This window comes from Cetorhinus maximus, chromosome 12, assembly GCF_964194155.1.
Source record: "Cetorhinus maximus chromosome 12, sCetMax3.hap1.1, whole genome shotgun sequence".
Classification (NCBI taxonomy): domain Eukaryota; kingdom Metazoa; phylum Chordata; class Chondrichthyes; order Lamniformes; family Cetorhinidae; genus Cetorhinus; species Cetorhinus maximus.
Genome location: NC_135890.1, coordinates 61,020,162 through 61,026,847, shown reverse-complemented (window position 1 = coordinate 61,026,847; position 6,686 = coordinate 61,020,162). Strand labels below are relative to the sequence as shown.

At 49.1% G+C, this 6,686-nt stretch overlaps 1 pseudogene; it reads right to left on the bottom strand.

Annotated features, from left to right (window-relative positions):
- Window positions 1-1,585: 1,585 nt before the first annotated feature.
- Window positions 1,586-1,677, bottom strand: LOC144688173 (small nucleolar RNA U3; annotated as a pseudogene).
- Window positions 1,678-6,686: the final 5,009 nt, after the last annotated feature.

Sequence of the window (6,686 nt, the reverse complement as noted above, 5' to 3'; positions counted from 1 at the left end):
TGACGCCATAGTTGGTCTCCAAAAGTCTATATGCGAGAGGAGTGCAGGGCAGCTCGATCTCACTCCAGCTACATCTTTTTCTCAAGGAGTCAGACAGGAGCCCTCGGGCACCCATAGGGAGGAGGATCAGCAGGTGCACGCTCCGGGGCCATCCACCCAGGTGACTCTGGGAGTGTCTGGCCCATCCGAATCCCCTCTTCAAACTGTCACGACTCACTGGGGATAGTGCGCTGTAATATCAAGACCCACTGTTCCCCGAGCCACGACAAATGTGAAGAAGTTTGATCAAACCATCAGGTTTGCCCAATTCTACCTAACTGTTTAATTTAGCTTAACAGAATACGAGCACCAGGTTTGTAAACTTAATAAGTAAATAACTGTTTATTGAACAAATTGTCTTTAACTAGTGGCAAAAGAAAGAAATATAAGCTGCTAACTACTAACTCTGTAAGTTAAACTCGACCCCCTTCTTAAATCTCTATACACACACACACACACACACACACACACACATATACACATACACACACAAACACACAGAAAACATGGGTTTTACGGGTGGGATAAAACAGTTCAATAGCACCAATTCTGGAGTACAGGATTCAACTGGTTGATTTTGATCGATGTGTGCCAAATTCCTTTCAGTTCTTGTTGATAACACGAGGTGGCCTTCCAGCACTTTCAGTATTTAGTTCACAGGTTGAGAACTTGCTTTTCCATGTCTCTAATGGTGGTTTTCCCTTTTCCTCTTTACAGGCATTTCCTCAGAGAGAGAGCAGGTTATAGAGATATGAGAAAAAGAGATTTTCGATGTTTTCTCTTTGCAGGCCAGGAGCTTTGTGCTCTGCTACCACACAAACCCTGGTCACCTGGTCAAGAGCCAATTAAAATACAGTTGCCAGGCAGCTCCCTTGGTCCAGGACTCCTTTCTGGCACCATCCTGCCTTTCATGGCACACTCTGTTCCAGGTCTGCAACATTGTGTATATCACTTATCCTGTTCCAGTGGACATGTCCTTTAAACTGCAGCCATTGTAATTCTAATCCACAGTCCAACAGAAAATAAAAAGATATGTTCCTTGCACTGTGACCTCAGTAGCTCCAGCTCCAGAAGCCAAGGAGGGTGCCACTGTCACACAGCAGGACCCTGAAAGCAAACTGGGGCCCTCTAGGTGTCAGCCTTGCAGTTGACACCCACCAAGGCCATCACAGTCAGGGCGTCAGAGTCAGCAGGCTGCCCCCTGTGGATGTCCAGGGAGCACCAGGATGTAGCGGCAGGGTTAGGAAGGTTAAGAAAATGTAGTTGCATACCTGGGTACGGGTGTTAATCACTTGTACATAATGTTCACTATTGTAAATAAACTCCCAAGAATGTCTCCCTGCCTGTGGCTCCTTGTTCTGATGAGCAGTGTTCTTGTCACTCAGATGTGAAACCTTTCTGCACAAGATAAAGGCAGGTGTCTCAGTTTTTCCCTGTGCTTTGTGCAGCCTTCAGACCAAAGTGATGGTCGGGCCTCACACTCTTAGCACCTTTAAGGTGGGGCTGCCCCCATCTCTTCAGCATCTGTGACCAGTGATACTGTGCTCCTGAAGGGCTCAGGTGCTGAAGACCGACCTTTTTAGAATACATTTCTCAAGTAAAGAACTATAGAAATGATCCCTAAAAGTGCTGAAACTCTTTTGAGTTATCAACAGTCACAGATTGCAACTCTTTCGAGTACAATCACAGTTCTTGGTTTCCGGGAGTGGGACATGAACCCACAACCCTCTGATTCAAAGGCGAGGGTGCTATGAACTGAGCCACAGCTAAGGATCAGGTGCTTTTAATGTTTCACAGCTGCATCTCCATCAGCCTGTTCAGTGTTGCAATTTTCATGCACCTCTATGTAACAAAGAAGGTGTAGCAATTCTGGACTTGTATATTCATTTGGATTAGAACATAAGGAATAGGAGCAGGAGTAGACCACAGGGCCCATCGAGCCTGCTCCACCATTCAATACGATCATGGCCGATCTTGGGCTTCAACTCCATTTTCCTGCACACTCCCCGTATCCCTTGATTCCCTGAGACAGAAAAAATATCTTTCCCAGTCTTACATATATTCAACGATGGAGCATCCACAACCCTCTGGGGTAGAGAATTCACAAACCTTTAAGTGAAGTAATTTCTCCTCATCTCAGTCTTAAATGATCGGCCCCTTATCCTGAGACTGTGCCCCCGTATTTTTGATTCCCTGACCAATGGAAACAATCTCTCAGCATCCACCCTATGGAGCCCCTTCATCCTAGATCACTTCTCATTCTCCTAAACTCCAGAGAATATAAGCCCAATTTATTTAACCTCTCATCACAGGACAACCATAATGCACACAAATATTATGGTGGTGAGCTGCAATAATGTTAATGGGTTATTTCTGATACTTAATGTCAGTGCTACAAGAGTACACCACTAATATAAAGGACCAACCACTCTGGGCACTCAACGGACAAACAGAATCCTGCTTGATCAATGAGGGCACAACCCTTCGAGAGTTCTTTAAATGGAATCAGAATTGTATTCCTCCTGCACATTCCCCACTGTGCAGTCTTGCAGCAAATGTTTCCTGTGCATTCCTCCAATGCATTTTTCCCATGTATTCCAGGGAGTTAGGGCTTATTTTATCTCTATTAGTTGAACTGGATCCACCCTAAACCAGATCAGAGCGTTTACAGATATAATCCTTAATCTATGGGCAACATTGTCCCAGATTTGCACTGGTAGCAGGTGTGAAAAAGGACACTTTCCCACTAGCTGCAATGGTGGGTTTTTATATGGTATCAACCCTTCCTGGCACATCCCGCCTCATTAATAATGCATTCGCGGGAAACACTCCAGATCGCTGGGCGGGTGGGCTTGGATTTGCCCATCACATCATGACCTCAGCGCTTCCTCACTCCGGGCGCCATGTTTAAAGTGCACCAGAGCACAGCATACTTCATGTCTACAGACCAGGACTGCTCCAGGCAACAGATGGCCCCCAAATTTATTGACGCTTCTCTGGGGGAGGCCTGCTGGACTGCGTCCTCCACCCCCGCCCTGGCTGCAGGAGGTCCACCAGAGTCACCAATCCGGCCTGGGAGGCAATGGCAGTGTCGGTCAGCACCACAGGGGCATAGAAGAGGTCAGTCACCCAGTGCAGGAAGAGGATGAATGATCTCATCCGTTTCACCAGGGTAAGTCAACCACCTCATCACTCTCAACTAACACATTCACAAACCCATCACACATCCACATGGATCTCACACCTCAAGGGACAACATCACTAACTCTCACACACACCCTCACATCTCCATCAGACTCATACCCTCTCGAGCTTGCGTCCTTATCCTGTCCATGGCTCCTCTGACCACACAAACATTCCACTCAATGCCATGTGCCTTGCTCAAACTCTCTCCATCTGTTCTCATGCAGGAGAAGTTGGCTTACATCAGCAGGGAGAGGCCCCAGACCAGGGATGGAGTGACCCACATTAGGCTCCTCACTCACTTTGAGGAGTGTGTCATCGAGCTGACTGGTGAGGATGTGGACCATGCCTGCAGTGACGGTGAGGTCGGCAGCGAACACCCTGGTAAGGATCCTGCACCACATCATCCCTCTCTCAATGCAACTGTGAGTGCTCTCTCTCCCTCTCTCCTGCTTCTGACTCTGCTGCCATGCAGTAATTATCTCTGCTTTGGTTCACAGGGAGCTCTGCCAAGGGACTGACACCCTCAGCCAGACAGTCCCTCAGATCCATCCAGGTCCTCACCTCCAGCCAAGAGGACACCTCCTCCACTGAGGAGCTGGAAATAAGCAGCCTGGAAGACCCATCACAGCGCTCACCCACACCCTGCACCAGCTCAGAGAGACACACCTTGATAGGACCTAGATCTCGAGCAGGCTTGGGTTCACAATCTAGTGGTCACCGCATGGACATATGTCCGCAGCAGAAGGAGGCAGGTTCGACCGAGCTCCCCAGCACTCGGAGGACTGCTGGGGAAGAGGCATCTGTGAGTTCCGAGTCTGATGATGAGCTTCTGGATTCGGCCTTCCAGCTCATCCTGGAGAGTCAGCAGAAGCCGGGGAACATCACGCAGAGCTGTTGGAAGCCCTCAACAGAGTGGCACACGAGTCGGAGGTGTGCGTCCACCTGCTCTCTGATGTAGTGGTGCTCACATGTATGTATCTGGAGGTCTCCATGGAGAGGATGGCGGACTCCATGGAGACCCTGGTCCAGCAGAACACGGAGGAGTGCACAGGTCTACATTCCATCACAGGAGCCATGGGTGAGTTCCTGAAGTGGCAGCCCTAGAGGGAAACGAGGCATGTCGGAATCCCTGCAGGTGCTCCTTCCCCTCAAGGAGTCAGGCCGTTGCCCTCGGGCAGCCGAAGGGAGGTGGAGTGGCAGCTGGACATTCCTGGGTCATCCACTCAGGAATCTCAGAGGTTGTCCATGCCCTCTGAGTCCCCTTTGCCTGTGACCCCCCTCAACCTTGTCCTCTGTCACCTCAGAGGGAGGAGCTGGCCTACAGGAGGACAGCCAAAGCAAATTGGGGCCCTCAAGACCTCAGCTCTCCATAGGACCCATGCCGAAGTCATCAGATACAACAGGGCCAACCATTTTACAGGCTGTCTCCACCCCTGCTGCGGATGTCAGGGCAGCACCTAGAAGAAGTGGTAGGTCTAGAAAAGTTAAGAAATTCTGATCACAAGTGGTTGCACAGATGAGCACATTTTGTCACTTTATAATTGAAAATATATTCAGTTTCACTGAATAATGTGTAATGTTGTCCTTCAGCTTCATTGACAGGCTCCGTGAGTCCTCCCCCTGCATCCACCCTGCAACTCCCCCCCAACCGCTCCGACTAGCAGTTCAACTTCATGTAGCCGGACCACGAGTGATTATGGAGGGAGAGGTGTGTGTGTGTGTGTGCGCGCGCGCGTCAGGGCCTTTCGGAGCCTCGTGCAATCACTCTCCCTATGCACGCGGAGCCTTCATCCCTCACATTCATCTCACTGTCCCGAGCATTTTCAGTGCTGCCTGCTGAGGTTCTCTTTCAGTTGTCCATCTGAGCCGACCTGCATCTCTGCCCATCCACTGATCGCACTCCCATGCAGCTCCTGTACCCGGTCAACACAAGGCTCTGCTCACCTTTGATTTGACCAACATGGTCGTGGTAAAGTTCATGATTAGCTCCCCTGTCCTTTCCCCTTCCCCAGTCACCCATGTCCTTTCCCTCATCACTGTGGACCCCCCTGGCATCACCCTCCATCTCCCCACATCATCTACCAACCCGAATCCTTGTCATTCCAGGATTCCAGGTGAATGTGCATGTTCCCTACCTCCCGGAGAACCCCACCCCCATCCACATTGACCTCCCCAACCTCCCTCAGGAGGCTCAGCGGGATTCACATTCTGCCATGACAGGCACCATCAGATGATCCTGCTGAGCTTTCATGCAAAAACGAAACCAATTTCTGCCCCTCATGCCAAATTCTACCCCCCTGCCATGACGCTCGCTGCCAATGGGGCCAGGCAATTCCACCCTATATTAAATTAGCTCATTCCAGCAATACTGATCTGGGTTTAAGCAGCAGAAATCAGGCTTCCTATTCCTTCATTTTATTCTTTCACGGGATGTGACTAGGCCAACATTTATTGCCCATCCCTAATTGCCCCTTGAGAAGGTGGTGGGGAGCTGCCTTCTTGAACAGCTGCGGTCCATGTGGTGTAGGTACACCTACAGTGCTGTTAGGAAGCGAATTTGAGGATTTTGATCCAGTGACAGTGAAGGAACGGCGATATATTTCCAAGTCAGGATGGTGAGTGACTTGGAGGGGAACTTCCAGGCGGTGGTGTTCCCATCTATCTGCTGCCCTTGTCCTTTGAATTGGTAGAGGTCACAGTTTTGGAAGGTGCTATTGAAGAGACCTTGGTGATTTGCTGCAGTGCATCTTGTAGATGGTACACACTGCTGCCACTGTGCGTCGGTAGTGAAGGGAGTTAATGTTTGTAGATGTGGTGCCAATCAAGCAGGCTGCTTTGTCCTGGATGGTGTCAAGCTTCTTGAGTGTTGTGGGAGCTGCACTCATCCAGGCAAGTGGAGAGTATTCCATCACACTCCTGACTTGTGCCTTGTAAATGGTGGACAGGCTTTGGGGAGACAGAAGGTGAGTTATTCATTGCAGAATTCCCAGCCTCTGACCTGCTCTTGTAGCCACAGTATTTATATGGCTAGTCCAGTTCCGTTTCTGGTAATTGGTAAGCCCCAGGATGTTGAAAGTGGGGGAATCAGCGATTGTAATGCCATTGAATGTCAAGGGGTGATGGTTAGATTCTCTCTTGTCTTCTACAGATACATATATAACAAAAGCAAAATCAGAATAGGGCAAGGACCACTAAGTGATATGATTTCATTATTTAAAAAAAGCACTTTCATTCATGAAAACTCATTCTCTACATTTACATTCCTTGAAGTGCTTAATCGCTTATAAAAACAAAACCTTTTGTTCAAGTGCTTAGTAACTTATAAAAGCAAGCATTTGTATTCATCGCGCACCCCCACCCCCCTGCATTGCAGACTTTATAACCACATGAAGCTGTCGATCAAACTGTGAACTGACAGCCCCCCCCACTTTGATAATGATAGATTTCATACAGCACTAATC